Here is a 16,657-nt window from a genome sequence, read left to right as displayed (position 1 = left end):
CAATCACAAAGGTTTTATAGTTTTCTCCCCAGCTCATCCTGGATTACAAGACATTGTGTAATCCTAATTACTTAATAAACATTACTCTGAATTGCCTTTCTTTTCAGCTGACAGAAGCAATGCATTATTGTTGATACACAATTCCAAAGAATTGTCACTCACTGTCAACTTCTTCTATTTAAGGAGAAACAACCTCCTCAGAATAATGAATTCAAAATTTCAGTGGCCTAGAAACCCTGAGGGTTTTACAGCTTGACCTTGAGGTTTGGGTTCTGTAATTACACTGCAGAAGTTCCTGCTGATTCTATGTAACTTCATAAAAGACACACATCAATATTCACAGGTGCTAAATCTCTATTGTGCAACACTCTATGTCAGAGGGAATCTCTATCTCAGAATTTGTGAGGTTTTTACATTATACCAGACTTAACAATAACTTCATTAATAGTGTTGCAGATCACAGTTCGTATTGAAACATTGAAATTAGGTTTACCTGGATGTAAATGACAACAGAATACAAGCTTTATCACAGAAATTTCACTCCTCCTATTCATGAATTTTCCATGAACCAAGGAATTGATTCCTTTAATCAATGGGGTAAAATCTTGTGCATTAAGATGCACATGCTTAATTTTGGCAATCTAACACACATAAAAATCACTGCCTGAAAGACAGGCTGTGTCTGTATCTTTGCACTGTAAAATGATTAGAGTTTTATGAGAAAGGAATGAAAGAGGATAGTTATGTCTTCAGAAATCAGTTTTATCTAAGCTAGTGTGGTGTCACTCACGAGGCAGAAGTTACATGCATGCATGATTTATGTGCTTCCATATATCAGATCATCCAGATTTCTTTTCATTGTAAAGCTGATATTGATTCTCCTGTATTAGTAATACTGACACTGGGATAATTCTGACATCATTATAAAGTATGCACTAATACCTCCTTCCTTAGCGAAACCATTTTGCTCAATAAATCATGGTAAGAGTAAGGAGAGGAAGAGACAGAGGAAAAAATGTTATTAGAACTTGCTGGAATCAGTGTCCAGTCCACAATGACTGCCAAAGGATACCATATGCTTTATTAGGTAAGTCTATTATTTTCAGACAATAAGCAAGATACCAGTGTGTAAAACTTGCAGTTGATATTGATGGAGAGCAGAATCGATGCAAGAAATAAAAAAAAAAACCTGGTATCACCCTCATTCTCCAGTATATTAAATGCACATTTTAGTCCAGAGGTGTATTTCAAGCAAAATGTTGCATATCTCAGAGAAAATAAGAAGTGTTTCTTTAAGAACCTACTTCTACTGGAGGTCAATGGCTTTAGTATTGCTCATTAAAAATTAAGGATATTTATTGACCAGCAAACCACAGCAACTGGTTTATGGCACATAGATACATGTATCAGGGAAAGAGCCCTGGATGAAACATTCTTTCCACAATAAAATTAGATTCACAGGTCGCAGATGATTTGCTAGTTATTTCCAGGTAGTAGAGCCGTAATTTGTGGAAAAGTTCTCCCAGATTCTTTACTTTCACTACAAAAAAGAATCTTTTTTTACTAAAGTGTAAATTGCATGCACTCACTAGTGACAACCCACAGCTGATTGAATTAATATAATTCTGTAAGAACAGAGCCCTGCTATCATGAAGGTAAGAGGTATTTTTTGAACTCTGTTTCCATTCTTCTCTGTGAAGCTTCTTTTTAGCAAGCCCTGATGGAAGAATAGCTAAAGAGATGGGTACTTGGTTTTTAATGCAGAAAGATCTCACGTGTCAGCTATTCAGGCTGCCCTCGCGATGTAAACATCTTGCCACTGCCTACCTGTAGTTTCTAGAGACAAGCTTTTCAAAACCTGCAACTTCAGCTAGCACAACTCACAAGGTGGGGAAGCTCTGCCTACAGCAGATACCCTCTTGCCCAAGCCATGCTCTCTCCTGCTGCTGGAGCATGGACATGCCAGTTATGGGAGTGGAGTGAGTGCCTCAGACCCTCCAGGTTCTGCAGCAAGGGTATTTGTGATGAGAGAGAGGGTACTGACAGGAATCCCCAACAGTACTGGCAAAACTGCTCTGACCTCTGCCATTTTGAGCATCATAGTTTGCCAATCTCCTGACTAACCTCTCCAGAGGATGAACAGAGAGATAAAGAATGTGTTTTGTGAGGCTGAACTTTCACAGCAAATGAGCAACCAGTGGGATGATGCAATGTATGGGCTATGGGCCACCAATAGTCCCTGCTTTTTATAGCAAGAAAAAGAAGGTCTTGAAAGTTATGGCTGTCTCTGTCTATGCCACCAATGACTTCATATACCTTTGTAGCCATCTGCTTTGGGGATCCTTTAGGGACCAAGAGGTGGCAGACAGTGTTAGTCTGCAGCTGAAACACAAGGTTGTATTTACCACCTGCTGCCTAATGCACTCTGAGCAGGAGGGAGGCAGGAGTAACAAAGGACAGAAGTTTCCATTTTTTCATTTTCTTCTACTGAGACAAATCAAAGGCTTGGAAGAGGCATCTCTCTGTACACTTCATGTTTTATGATTTCCTAATAAACTTACTGGGCCCTAAAATTATTTGTCTTTTATTAAAAGTAAATGTTAAGCACATGTTTTGGAGATTACCAACTAGGCATCTGTGTTTGAAAACATACCCTGCAAAATGTTAGCAGGCTGAACAAGGCTTTCATGGAACATTGCAGAGCACTAACATTTTAGATACAACAACCAATGAGGCAACTCTCAGTTGTGACTGATTTTTTTAATAGGCTTCTGTCAATCAATTATTTTCACTTCTTTTCTTCCCATTTCTATCCTTGTTACAAGGTCCCCCCATGTATCTGAATGGTGATACCAACGAACAGTCCTTAAAGTCATTGTCACACTGGGGCTCTGCCAAGCTGGCTCCCTGGTGCTCCCTGTGGTATTCATGGGGACAAAGCCAGATTCATTTATATTTTTTCACTCTTTTCTTCATCTGCTTTACAGATGACTCTGTAGTTATTGGAATTGTATCAAGATCTGGACAAAAGCACTGCTTGCTGGGGAAGGAGGCTGCTGGTACATTGAAGGAAATGTTTGATTTCAGCCCCCATTTTTAATATTTGCTATTGTGTTCTGCATGTGTGTAGGTGGGTGTATGGGTGATCATGTGAGAAAAAGAGAGATGGGTTGATGGTGGGAAATATTGCAGAACACTTCCCTCTTTTACTTAGGAAGAGGATATTTTTTATCTCATTTTTATCAAAGGTGCCATTAGAAGTAATGACAGGATAAATAACTTTAAGGCTTCAAAGAACAAGGATTCTAAAGAATAGGATTCTGAAGAACTTTAAAGAAAGGATCTGTCTTGGAGATTAAGCTTTTTTAAATCCTTCAGATCCCTTTGCCAAATGCAATAATATTCTATTATAAATCCTTCTATGAATTTACACGTAGCATTGCATTTTTCCTTTGATGGTGTATGCAGGTACAAAAAGGCAATGATGTGTATTTACTAAACTGTTACCTTTTCAGTTAGTGAATTGCTTAGCCTGGATGGTTTCTTTCATAAATACAGTCATTAAATGCATGAAATTATTGATCTAAACTGCTTTCCTGGGAGATTGTTCCTTATAAAGAGCAAAGTCAGGTCTCTTTTTGACTGCAAGCTAGGCTAGATCTCATAATAAAACTTTCATCATAAAAAAAGGAAAAAATAAAACTCTCATCAACAATAACCTCTCTATGATACATCAATGACTAAATCTCTGAGAGAGCCGGCTTTAATTTTTCTTACAGTGAAAGAGAGTAGGAAGGATGCAATATTTTTACAAGGAACTCCTTTTTAAAGAGATAATGCTGAAAAGGCTGCCAAAGGGATCTCTTGCTGCTACAATTTGTAGAAAGGAGCTCTCATAATTATAGTCAGAGTTTATTGTACCTCTCCCTGTCTCCCCCCTTCCCACTCCCCCCACCCCCGCCCCCCGCCCCGTGTGCGTGCGTGCGTGTGTGTGTGTGTGTGTGTGTGTGTGTGTGTGTGTGTGTGTATGCAGAGAGCTAGAGAAAGCTGGCAGCACTACCTGAATAGCTGCTGAAAGAGTGAGACTTCTCAGTTCCTGCTTCATTACTGGGGAGCAGCTATTCCCGTGTGTGCGAGCTCCTAACTGCTTCTTCCCATCGAAAAGCCCTTGGTAAGTCCCCTTAGCTGGCAGAGCAGTGGATTAGCTCAGCAAAAGGTAGGAGGGGGTGGTGGCAGGGAGCTCTGGGGACATTCAGAGCCTGTGTGCAGCTTATGATCTAATAGATTTCAAGGATTTTGTGTAATAAATGTGTAAAATCTTCTGTGGATTGCTGGGATGTAAAGGCAATCACAAGGAATGTTTTGTGTGCTCAAGAGCAATGCTAAGTGCATTCAGGAATGCCTGAAACAGAATTTTTATACAGAAGATCAGATTAGTAAATGATTCTCAGAACTGCAAGAAAAGTGATTCTGTGTTGCTTTGTTTTGTTTACCCCTACTATTTTTTTCTTCTTGTCCTTTCCATCCCCCATCTTATCTTTATTGTGTTGAATGGGTTAATAGGCTCAGAAAGAAGAAACTGTATCTTCTTGAAGACTGATAGCATTTGAAATGTAGAACTTTAATCAGAAGAGGGATGAGAGCTGAAGCTAAAGAGGAGATAACGTGTGCTTTTTACTTGCATTTATATTCTTGTGCATGTTTCTGGTGTTGATTGTACAGACTTTCTATGCTCACAAAAAGTTCAAAAAGCTGGGAGATGCACATATACTGCTCAAGATGCTGATGTTTGCACTTGTATCACATGTTTTATTAGTCATCCACATGAAAAGTAGCACTCTTCAGGTAGGTCCTCTCAGTATATATAGCAAAAAGCATTCCCAGACACTCTTCTTTGCCTTGATCCTGTGAGTCAAGCTCATTGAACTCCACAGAAAATTACAGAGGCCACTGGAGAGGTCAGGTCACAACTCTCCTTGTCCCAGTTGAGCAGTGGCATTTGAAACAAGAGGCTGAAGTAATGCTGTTATCTGAGGGTCTCAGTACCTCAGACCTGGCTGTGCTTGGATTTGAAAAGTAGGAATGAGCTAACCAGGGACAGGCCGAGGTTTTTGTCTGGCAGTACAGAATGACTGCCTCTGAACTGAACCCACAGCTACTCAGTCCCCTGGTGGATAAATCCAACCTACAAGAGATGACAGCCTGGCTAGCTGGGCATAGGGCCACTGGCTCATTTGTTATTGTCTATCCAGTCCACACCTCTGTTGCAGGTTAATCCATAGGTGACACAGCTGTATTTATAACTATGAGGGTTAGCTGCTCCTTATGTTTAGAAAACATACCCATGATGTGAAACTGCTGCTCAGTGTCCTTAGACATAATTTCCTTTGCTACTGAGCAAATATTATAGCTCAAAGGATTAGATTTTAGGTCTGCAGTAGTGTCTTTCTAGTTTGTATGAGTAAATTTACATCTTTTCTATGGGTCAGAAGAGCAATACTGACATATTTTTCCCTTCCCAAAAGATTTCAATGTTTATTAAGGAACAACTTTCAAGCAAGTATTATTTCAGAGATTAGCCAAGCACAGAATAGATATTTCTTCCTGAAACTCAGTCATTTTATTTTATGGTGACATGGGAATCATGGTAAGGGGTGCAGAGGACAAGGGGATAGATAAATGAGTTTAGGTAATGTGTAGCAGTGGAAATTGCAAGTAGGAGTGTGCCTCATATTCCAAGTTGTCAGAGTCAACATTAGTTCATCAATAAATTAAAATGTTGTCAAAATTGTATCATTACCTGGGCTGCTTAGTATTATAACACTGGACTAAATATAGAGAATAATAATTTCCAGGGGCGAGGAAAGTGATAGGTGAAGAAGATGTTTGGGGTCTGTTGTTGAGGTTCATTCATATTTTCATCCATTAACTACTTAAGTCTTTGCTGGAATACTCTTGAGTACAACTGAGTGTTGTTTTTTCTAAGTTTGTTTTGCTTTCATCATCTGCTTGGATGTATGAAAGAGAAGCAGCTCAGTGAGAAGGATTCCAGTCTGAAGAGGAGCAGGAACAGGTAGCTCTCCAGCTCAATGCCACTTCCGTGTACCAAGTACAGCCCTGATCACACTCATTTTAGTAAGTGAATTCTGCTTTCATCTTTGATATCAGCATGGTAGGATGTTCTCAAAATATCTTAATATCAAGTCAGGATGGTAAAGAAATGCCAGGGATTTTTCACCAGGGACCAGATGCCATGACCTTTCTGCCTATTGGAAGTTTGCTCTGTGAGGATGGTGCAATTCATCGCAAGAAAAAAATACGAGGAAAGCATCTTTGCTGATAGGCAAAATCTGTGTTCATCATGGGCAGTGTATGCTCTGCAGAGCCTCACCCATGTCACAAGAAATCTGCCTCTCCTCCCTTCTCACAGCAATGTGGAAAGGCAGGAACTATTTGTGTCTTCCTGTAGAAGGGGCTACCTGTCTCACACACAAGGCCACCCTACTTGTGGCTGTGCACCCAGTCATCCATACAGGAGCAGATAATCTGGTCAGTGGTGGGCAGGAGACATTGCCTGTGCTTGGGCTGATCTGACTGTGTCAGCCTGCAGTCTGCATGTGTCACTTGGCAGTGGCTTGCTCCATCCTCCCTAGCAACCCTAGGGGAGTTGTTTATAGAGGATGACCAGGTATGGTCCTAAGATCTTGCTGATAAAAAAATCTTCAGACCCTGACAATGTGAGCCAGGGAGATCTAAACTTACCTTCAAGTCAACATGGCTTTTCATCATAAATTCTCTCTGTTATTCTCTGAGTGGAAATGAGCTGTCCTCCCTGCCCCCCATCAAAGATTACAATTCATGAAGCAGAAAGTGCCAGACACTCAAGCACTGGCAGAGTTCTTTTAATTTCTATTTCTAGTTTATCATCCTTTTATATGTCAAAGTTTTCTATTTCCCCTATCTATTTTTATATATAGCAAAACTTATCAATCCAGGCACTTTAATATCCATCACTAAAGCATAAAGTTCTATACATCATTGTTGACTGAACAAACCGGTGTCTCTGCTATTAGGTTTATCACCCTAAAATGACTGTTGTATTCAGACATTTTCCATCTTTCCCCTTTTCCTGGAAAATCTCCATGGCTGTGTCTTAGACCAAAGCTCTTTGAAACAGATATCACATCTCCACTCATTGCACACCTTTATGTCTATCAGGCTACATGGAAATATGAAATATAAAGCACAGCTAGAGTATTTTTAGCATGTGTAAAAGCCTAGTGCAATCTTCTGATCATAAATGATCATAACTGTTCATTTTTTTGTAACTCCTTGCACTTTGGCAGGGTCAAAAGGAGACAAAACTATTCAAAAGTTCTGTAATTGTATTTTAGTTTCTGGCCCCAGAGAAACAACTCAAAATCCAAACAATTGCTACCTCCATTTAATGTAGGGCAGTGGGAAGGTTGAAAGGACCTTGAAAAGACATAATCTTGCAGTTATGAGGGGAATTATGTGTAACATTTTCGTGATTAGAATGAATTACAAATTGGTTTTGTCATTTCTAGGAAGAGTGGAAGTGATATTTAGTAGTATATGAATTCCTCAGTAATTGGTACCCTGTAATATAAATTAGATTAGAGGCAGTTTACCAAGTCCCAGTACAGTAAGTTTTCCTTTCACTATTCTCTCAAAGGAAGATAATCTATAATGTATATTTTAGAAGACAACTGCAAAGGAAAGGAAAGCTACCATCCTAAAGGAAAAAAAATTACTTGAATGGGACTTTGCAGTCAAAATTCCTTGCTGGTTTAAAGAAGACTGTCTGTAATCAGAAATAATACTGATGTTGAGTGTTTCCCTTACTGCATTTCTGTGTTAACTCTACTAAATAATTAAAGAAATGAAGGAGAGCAGAACAGATAACTAGGTAATAGCAGGCATAATCACATCCCATTCCATTAAATGTGGATCTGAGTTCTTTGACTTGCAATTGATGGGTTTTTTTCACTGAGAATCTGTGGCAGGATACATTCTTAATACTATAACAAATGCAATTAAAGCATCTCCTTTTCATTATGAAAACAAAGCTGAAGCACTATAACATGTGTTGATTCATGTCTCAGAAAATATAATTCCATTGAGATATATTTTATAAATGCAATAAGAAAGCAGCTGATTCCTTGGAAAAATGCATTTGACTACAGCATTAGCCACTTGCATTTTGTACTTGGCAAGTACTCAAATGCACTGTATTTTAATACATTGCCAAAACACCTAAGAATTTTCATTCAAATGCAGCACTATTCCTTTCTCTTCACGAATGTCTTAAATGATGCTACTGGAAAATGGAAAACATTGATAAACAATTCCTATTTTGGCAATCTGACCCTGATGTTCATTTGCTAGTGTTCAGACCTTCAGAGTGGATGTCTTCTCATCTGCATATTTCTGCCTCTCCTTCCACCTATGCACCCTTCATCTGTCTCCTGTGCTTATGCTGCACACTGGGGAGAGAGGCTGTGCCTTATATGCACAATACCTACACAGGCAGCACCTACACAGTTCATGCCTGCAGCCTTTAGGTGCTCCTGTGAAAGAATTCTCCCTGCATACTACTAGCTGATATTCTTAGCATCAGCCTCAGCCAACTGGATGGTGCCAGTGATACTGGGGAGCGTTTCCCTCAGAGCACAGAATCACCTGCAGGCTCCAGACACTTTCCAGGGCTGGTGCAGCAGTCTCAGAAAAACTTCTGTTCCCCCACCTACAGCTGATCCCCTCAATTAATACTATAATCTCCTTATTCAAGGGTTTGAAGGAAAGACTCAGCATACCATTTCTAGAATCGGTGTCTGGGAATGTATGTGGCAATTATATCAAGAATACTGAGAATTACCAATTTCTTTGGCAGTTCTATCAGCTGCACACAGCTGACTGCAGTAAGTGTTTCTTTCTGACAGTTGACTCCATATGGTGAATCTGTGGTGAGCTGACATGTGCTCTAACGAAAAAAAACTCTTGCAGACTTTTTTTTCTGTCCAGAAACCCACTCACATCTCCGACAGCTGGCACCTTCAGTATAAAATGATCAAAACAACCGTCCACAACACTGCTGTGTTTGGGTCCCAAAACAAAGTTTCATTTGGCTGGAATAGGCTATATGAAACAGGAGCAGATTTTGGTCTACTGCATGCTCTTATCTTCCTATTTAGTATATTTTATATTAAAATATATTTCAACAAAACTTAAATGGTGTACTCTGCCCCCTTTAAAGAGCCAGAAACCATCTCTCAGCTGAAGTAAAAACATTCCGTGAACTGATCTATGATTAATTTCATCCATCCCAGGGGCATAAAACCTGGTTGTAGGGACAGAACAGAGTAAACAATGGCTGTTTCAGGGGACAGGGAGCCTGGACAGAACAGGCTGCTCTACATCCTTGCTTCTTTTGTTCTCCACTGGGAGCACTGAGGGGAGAATCCAAGTTACAACAGTCCCAACACAGGACAGGGAGAAGAGTAAAAATATTAGTCTGAAAAAAATTACACAGAAACTTGACTGAAAATTATTTTTTTATGCTGGGAAAGACAGAATAATAGAACTGGCCACCTCTCTAGCTCAACTATAAGCTTAATTTATGATGACAGTCTTAAAAAGAAAACTCAAATAGTTAGAGGCAAAAAGGTCTCCTTCAGTTAGTTTTAACAGAATTGTTGTAAAATGCCTCAAGATAAATCCAGTTCCCTCCATCTCATAACTCTTGTCTTTTAGATGCATTCAATCAGAGGTCAACAAGGTGACTCAAGCTATGGCTCAGCACAGAACAAAACTCCCAAGAGGTTTTTTCCAAGCTGCTCTCTTCTTGCTAGAGATTCAAGCAGCTCCCTAGAGCTTACTATTAGAGCAAGCACCCAGATTCTTGCACGTTGCAAAACACACATGTCTTTTCCCTCTGTACAGGATATCTGGCAGTCCCATTTGCTGAAATTGCTGCTTCAGTCCTCTTTTGAGGGCGTGTTTGGTGTCAAGTTGCTTCCTGATGCAAAGTCCAAATGTCCCTGTTGAGTGCTTCTGAGAATGGATCCCAGGAGGCAGCAGTTCTTACCTCTAAGGTGATCCACAAACCCACTGATGAAGTTCCAGGGAAATAATTATAACCCATCATTCTTTTCCTATGCTTTGAGACAGCAAATTGCCTTTTCTCTTTAGTGACACAGCATAGTTGGCCATTTTTACAGCATTCTACAAAGTCATTTGATGGTGAAAATGCTTGACAACAGAAGAGAGCTTGTTTACTGATTAAACTCCTCACAGACATTACCTGATGTTGCTGAAGCTTATAGGATCAATATTTTTCTGCTAGCAAATTGAAGAACATAGCTTTAGAAATTTTAATTAGATGCAAATTTATATTTATATTTTTAATATATTTTTATACATTTATATTTTTTATATTTATATTTTAAAATGACAACTTTATTTCTTTATGAGAATGGTGTGCAAAGCAAGCAAACATTTGTTCTGCAATGCTCATTGGGAAGTGCCACTGAAATATGCTTTCCAAGACACTGTAGATGCAATACAGATACAATGTACTGCCTTGCTTTCACCAAACATCCCCTTTGAATTTCCTGAGCATATTTTTCTGGCTCAATATCCCTCAATATGGACAAGATCAATTAGCCAGGTGGGTTTGAGGAAAAAATTAAGGACCATCATATTTCCAGATAATGTATCTTAAGAGCTGATCTCATAATGCAAAGGTCAGATGAAATCAAAGTACTGTTTACAGCAGTGCTCTATCTTTTCAGCTCTGAAGTTATTAAAGGCATTTAGACAGAATTAATTTTAAAAAAAGGAAACTCTTCTTGACTAGCTTAAGGAGTACCATGTGGCATGGTAATTTGGATTGCTGAGTGATTTAGACAAGTAAGCTGCATTACTCATCCATCTCATTTAAGATATGTAGATTTTGTAATCTTCCATCTGGATTTTCAGACAAACTTTGAGTTGCTTCTTGGTGGTTTGAAGAAGGCTGGAGAAGATGGCTCATCTTAGAATGAACAAAGAAGGGTGAAAGCTGTCCAACTGGAAAAAGAGCATATGACAGAAAGCAAAGCTAGTTGCAGCAATACATTTTCAATGCATTTTGAATATATTTTCAAATTATTTTCAGTGACAGAATGATTATTTTACTTTGTTTTCCACAGCAAACAATCCATCTGTATTTAGTTCAGGATCCATTTAGAACCAGAGTGGCACATTGGTATCCAGCACTCAAAAGCTTTGTCTACTCCTGCTCTTCCAGCTACAGCATCATCATATGAGCACATCTGAGATCATGGACAAGATCCATTAGCAGGCAAATCTGAGCCTTCTACTCTTGGGGTGGGGGAAAGGAGGGAAGAGGGAAAGTATTAAGGGAATTTAAGAGCTAAAACAATACTACCTTTATTTAATCATCCTGCTGTGCCAGCACCATTCATTTAAATATGGAATACAGTTAATGTCCTGTTGCTTGCAAAACTAATGGTACTAGTAGTTCAAATTCCTGTGTTTCCTCTCATTAACTAGTGCATGGAAGTTATTTCCAGGCACTCACTATTCATTACACAATGGAGGCCAATCTGTCTAACCAACCAACCAACAAGAAAACATTAGATCTGCCTATCTCATAGAAAGGAGAAAAATCCTCCTATGATAAGGCTGCAGTTAACAAGGCTTGAACAATTATGAAATGAAATTAAATTAAATGAGGAACTGAAAAAAACCCAACACAAACCCAAAACCCAAACCCAAACAAAACAAAAGAAACCTAAGTTCTTTAAAAAGATATTTGCAAGCTCCAGGAGAAAATATATCTAAGGCATTTGAGCCATGCTTGTGTGCAATTTATTAGAGGGAAAGGAACAAAATCTAATTTTTAATTTCAGCTTTGGAAAACAACTGCAAGAAATAATTAGCCAAAACAATCTTGGGAAATAGATGCTCCATAGAGATAAAGAGAAGTGCCACAAACACCATTTTTCTCTCCCTGCCTCAAATGAAAGAACAGTAAATAGGAGTGGCAGCTTCTTGAAGCTCATTTTTTCCCTTGACAAATTTTTCAGTCAGCAGAAGTCCAGAAAGGTTCATGGAAGCATCCCAATAGACCTCATGGGAAGGCTAGGAATACCTGCTACTTGAAGATGGAACTTGATGTAGGATAATCTAGACAGATTATCATGAAGGGTGCCTAGAAGGAGATCATTAAAAGCTCCATGGTAGGTACAGTTCAAAGCTCCACAATTGCTTTATACTTCAAAGGATCAAGGGGACAGGCTTGAGTATTAAAACTAAATAAAAATAATGAGGTATTTTGGATCTAATTGCTTGATTGGCAGACCTGTTCCCAGTGAGGTGAGATGAGCTTTGTTTAGTTGGCCCATCAGCCAGCATCAGGCACCTGGAGGCTGCTGAAGCCAGAGAGTCTGTGAAGGTTGGGTGTGTGGGACTGCATGCTCACACCAAGATCCAGGGCAGGACCTCACTGAGGGTCCAGTGTCTTCACAGGGGAAGAGGACTGGCCCAGACAGCAATGGTGCTAACACATGCTGCTCTGGGCCAGAAGGCCTCGGTTCTGTGGCACAGTGAGACGCTATCTGAGCCACGGGAAAGATGAAAGCAACATCAAATTACACCTCTCTGCCTTGGTTTTAGTTTTTCCATTTTTTTTTTATTGCCTTAAGGATGGTCTGAAGTGCTATGTGTTCCCCATGGGTGGGGTCCCACTTGTATTCAGATTCCCTTTTGCAGCAGCAGAATCTGGGAGTTCCATGGAGCCAAGAGAGGCCTGAAGTGCAATTGTTCTCTGTGTCTCTCACCTTCTCCAGTGGGGCTTGGCAGTGTGGGTGAAACAAGGCACTGCTTTCCACAGGCTGGGGTTTGCATTGAGCATAAGGTGATAGCTGTGGCATTAGCTTACATGACAGACATTCTCCAGAGACACAGAAACCAAGATGTTTGATACCAGTGAGAGTACCAGAACTGCTGAAACATCCATAAGTTTGCAAAGGGTGGATGTGAAATGAAGATGATGGAGGGGATTCTCCTTGCCATTTCTGCTCCAAGCCATCAGGCTGCTATAGAAATCAAGACATGCAGTGTTTTGGGCCAGGCAGCTAGATTGGTAACTCTGAACTAAAGGAAATAGAATTTTTATAGAAAGCATGAAAACTGTATACATGAAAAAGTGGTATGGTGAAGTTAGCACTACTGTTGTTTGACAAAGAGCTGCCAAGCAGAAAGAATTTTCTTGTGGTACCCCTGCTGACATTTCAGTGTGCAGTGCCTAGAGTCCAGGCAGCAGCAAGGCAAGGCCAGAAGCAAGAAGAGAGACTTTCTCAAAGCACAGATTCTCAAGCCAAGTGGTTCAGAAATTGGTGGCCCTGTACATGCAATAAACACTAACATATCAGAACAAATTCAAAGCTCTTATCTGGATCTCACAGATCCAGAGCAAACAAACAAACAAAAAAATAAGGAGTTAAAAGTGTGAACACAGGGTAATTTGTGTTTGACTTGGCCCCAAAATCATGCTGGGAGATTCTTAATCTGACAGCATCAGCTGTGATTTTTTTATTGAGAAGAGTTATGAAAGTGAGGATCCGTCAATTAACAGGAACAAGATTGTTGACCGTGCTGCATTGTTTAGACATTGTAGAAAATTATGTACACGCATGTGAAAAAAAAATGATGCTGATAGTGGCAGGAGGGCACTCAGAAGATGTCACCATTAAGATTGTTTCCATGAAGTTTTCAGTTTTGTGGCTGATGTTTTCATTCCTAGGAAGGTACAAGCTTTGAATAATCACAGAAGAATGAGATGCAGCAAGCAGAAGTGTGAAGTGCCTCCATGCATAAAAACTGAGACAACATTTCACTTTCACTTTGATTTATTGCAGTTGCCTCGTGTTTTTGTAGAGTACGCCCCCCTTTTTTATAGGATGTAATCTGTTTGAAAACACTGAGTTGCATGATGCCATGCATATTTACAGGAGTAAGTCTATTTTAGCATATTTAGATAGGATAGTTTGACTAGTATTCAATTTCTGGTGCAAAACCTTGCAGGCAAGGTTTTCAAAAACATGAATCCAAACACAGGCTTCTGACACATCTATATTGGGTCTCTATAAGTAAAAGTACTAAATTCTAAATATGGCTTTCTAGGTTTAGCAACAAGGTGCAATATTGAGTTGCTGAAAGCAATGTAGCTGGAGTTGGGCATGTTCACCTTGATGGAGACTCTCTGAACAGCATCATGCTGCTTCCAGAGTCCACAGTAGCCTGGATAACCTCACAAAGCCCTGTGTTATGCCACACAAATGAATCCGAAAAGAACTCTGCTTGAAAATGTGACATCCAAGTTAGCAGACCATGGTTGGGTTTACCATTTGTGTTTCAGAACAGTCACATTTCTTATTGTCCTGAATTTGGCTGGGAGAGAGTTACTTTAATCTGTAGTAGTTGGTACAATGATGTGTTTTGGATTCATTTTGAGGATAATGCTGATAACATGCTGATGTCTTGACAGTTGTTATGTAGTGCTTATACTTAATTGAGGATTTTTCAGCATCTCATGCTCTGTCAATTAGGAGCTTCACAAACAGCCAGGAGAGAGCATAGTTTGTACTGCTGACCCAAACTGGCCAAAGGAATATTTAATATCAAGAAACATCATGTCCAGACTCTAAACTGGGGGAATTACCCAGAAAGAGCCAATCTCTCCTCAGGGATGGGATGGGTATTAGTCAGCGGATGGTGAGCAATCAAATTGTGCATCGCTTTTATCTCTTGGGTCCTGTAATTATTTCTCCCTCTCCTTATAATTACAATTATTAATATTATTAGCATGTTTATAACTATAATTATGTTTCAATTATTAAGTTATTTTTATCTCCTCCCATGTGGTTTACCTTTCCGTTCCAGTTCTCCTCCCCTCTGGGGGCAGGGAGGAGGTTGTGCAAGAGGCAGCAAATGTGCTTTGTTGCAGGCTGGGATTAAACCACAACACTTATCGTCACTACAGTGGAAATTTAGGACACACAAGTGTTTTGTTCTTCAAGGCTTGGCTCATAAAACTACTTTTTGACAAGCTGTGACACTGTTAATGCTTATGGAAGTGCTTACACTATGAGTAACAGCTAGTAGGAATAGTATAGATAATAGCTAACTTCAGAAGCAGCACTCTCTTTATTTAGTCCCTTGTCTGGGCTATTTTCAAACAACTGCTGTTTATTGTCATTATTGGGTTCAAAAACTGACTTTCTTTGTTTTCTTTCCAAAAACCAGAGCAAATCAGGTCTGACATTTGAAGCAGCATATTTACAGCAGCTCGGAGCATGTGTCTCTGGAGCGTGGCTGTAACGAAAAACAGAGAACAGCAAAAGCTCTGGTTATGTTTGTCACCCAGGGGAACAGGAGAGCAGGATGGCTTCCTCATCATACTATTTTTCCTGCTTTCTTTTCATAAAAACATTTTGAAATGGAATATTAAAACAGGTTGCTCTTCTTTCAGATTTAGACCTAAGGAATTTCACATGGAGGTATTAGTAACTGAATATTGCATCCACATTGAATGTGTTTTGTCCCTGTCTCCCCAGGAAGGGAGGATGCACCAGTTACCACTGCTTCATTAATTGTTCAATTTCTCCCAGTGGTAAAGGGACAAAATTTTAAATTCCAGCTGACAGGGTTTGCAGGGGTGTATAATTTATGAGCCGTGAGAAACTGGAAAGATAACTACAATCAGTATGAGCATAAGAAAAACATCCAGCTTGCAATCTTTGCCACACAGCATAGCTGCCCATGCTTAGTTATCACACAGCACATATTTTTTACTTTCCCAAAACCTAATTCTCAAGGTTGTGTCGTTTTGTTTGTGTTTTGGATTTTTAAAGGACTGCATTTTTTTTTAAAGGCTGGAAGGCTTCTCAAGGGAAAGAGGGACAGTCTGGAGAAAACAAGATTGAAAAGGCATAAAGCAAAAATTATATCTTGGCAAAACCATATCAACACTATTGAATACTGTGGACAGTGAAGGATATGTAAAAGCAGAGGTAAGATTTTCACACTAGACAGTTCCTTAGTGGAAATGGAAAAGATCTGAAGAAAGGCAAGCAAAGCAGGCAGCCTTTCACAAACAAGAGAGAGGAAAGAAAAGCAGAAATGCAGGTATTATGGGTACACGGAACTATATTAATTTGTTTTTAACTTTTCTAACCAATCTCTCTGCATTACTGGCAATATCAGCAGAACACAAGCCAGGTGTCTGCAGATTTGCATAGATCTACATATTTTTTGTGATATCTGAACCATTGTGCAAGAGCAGATAAGATAATATACAAAGGGCAAAGAGAAATACATAAATACTTCAGGATTTAAAATAATTTTTTATCCATATGTAGGCTCCTTCCTTCTGCCAGTCAGTTCTGCTTCCTCCCTCCCAGCAGGAGACTTTCACTTTAGTGTCACACCACCCTGAAAAGGTTTCACTTGATGAACAACCTCACAGCCACATCTCCTCTCCTAACTCTAGTCCTCCACTTACTATCTCCTCCAGAAAATCAGGAATTTCAGCCCACTCCTAAAGCAAACCAGCCTTGAGTTCTGTACA

At 39.6% G+C, this 16,657-nt stretch overlaps 1 protein-coding gene across 1 annotated transcript in view; it reads left to right on the top strand.

Annotated features, from left to right (window-relative positions):
* The first annotated feature begins 4,012 nt into the window (after positions 1-4,012).
* Positions 4,013-16,657, top strand: part of ST6GAL2 (ST6 beta-galactoside alpha-2,6-sialyltransferase 2) — a 172,082-nt gene continuing 159,437 nt past the window's right edge. The window contains exon 1 of the mRNA XM_021545540.4: positions 4,013-4,171. The gene's annotated coding sequence lies outside the window, so the exon portion shown is untranslated. The remainder of the gene's footprint in view (positions 4,172-16,657) is intronic.

This window comes from Lonchura striata, chromosome 1 (genome assembly GCF_050655825.1).
Source record: "Lonchura striata isolate lonStrDom1 chromosome 1, ASM5065582v1, whole genome shotgun sequence".
Lineage (NCBI taxonomy): Eukaryota > Metazoa > Chordata > Aves > Passeriformes > Estrildidae > Lonchura > Lonchura striata.
This window is presented reverse-complemented; position numbering and strand designations above follow the sequence as displayed.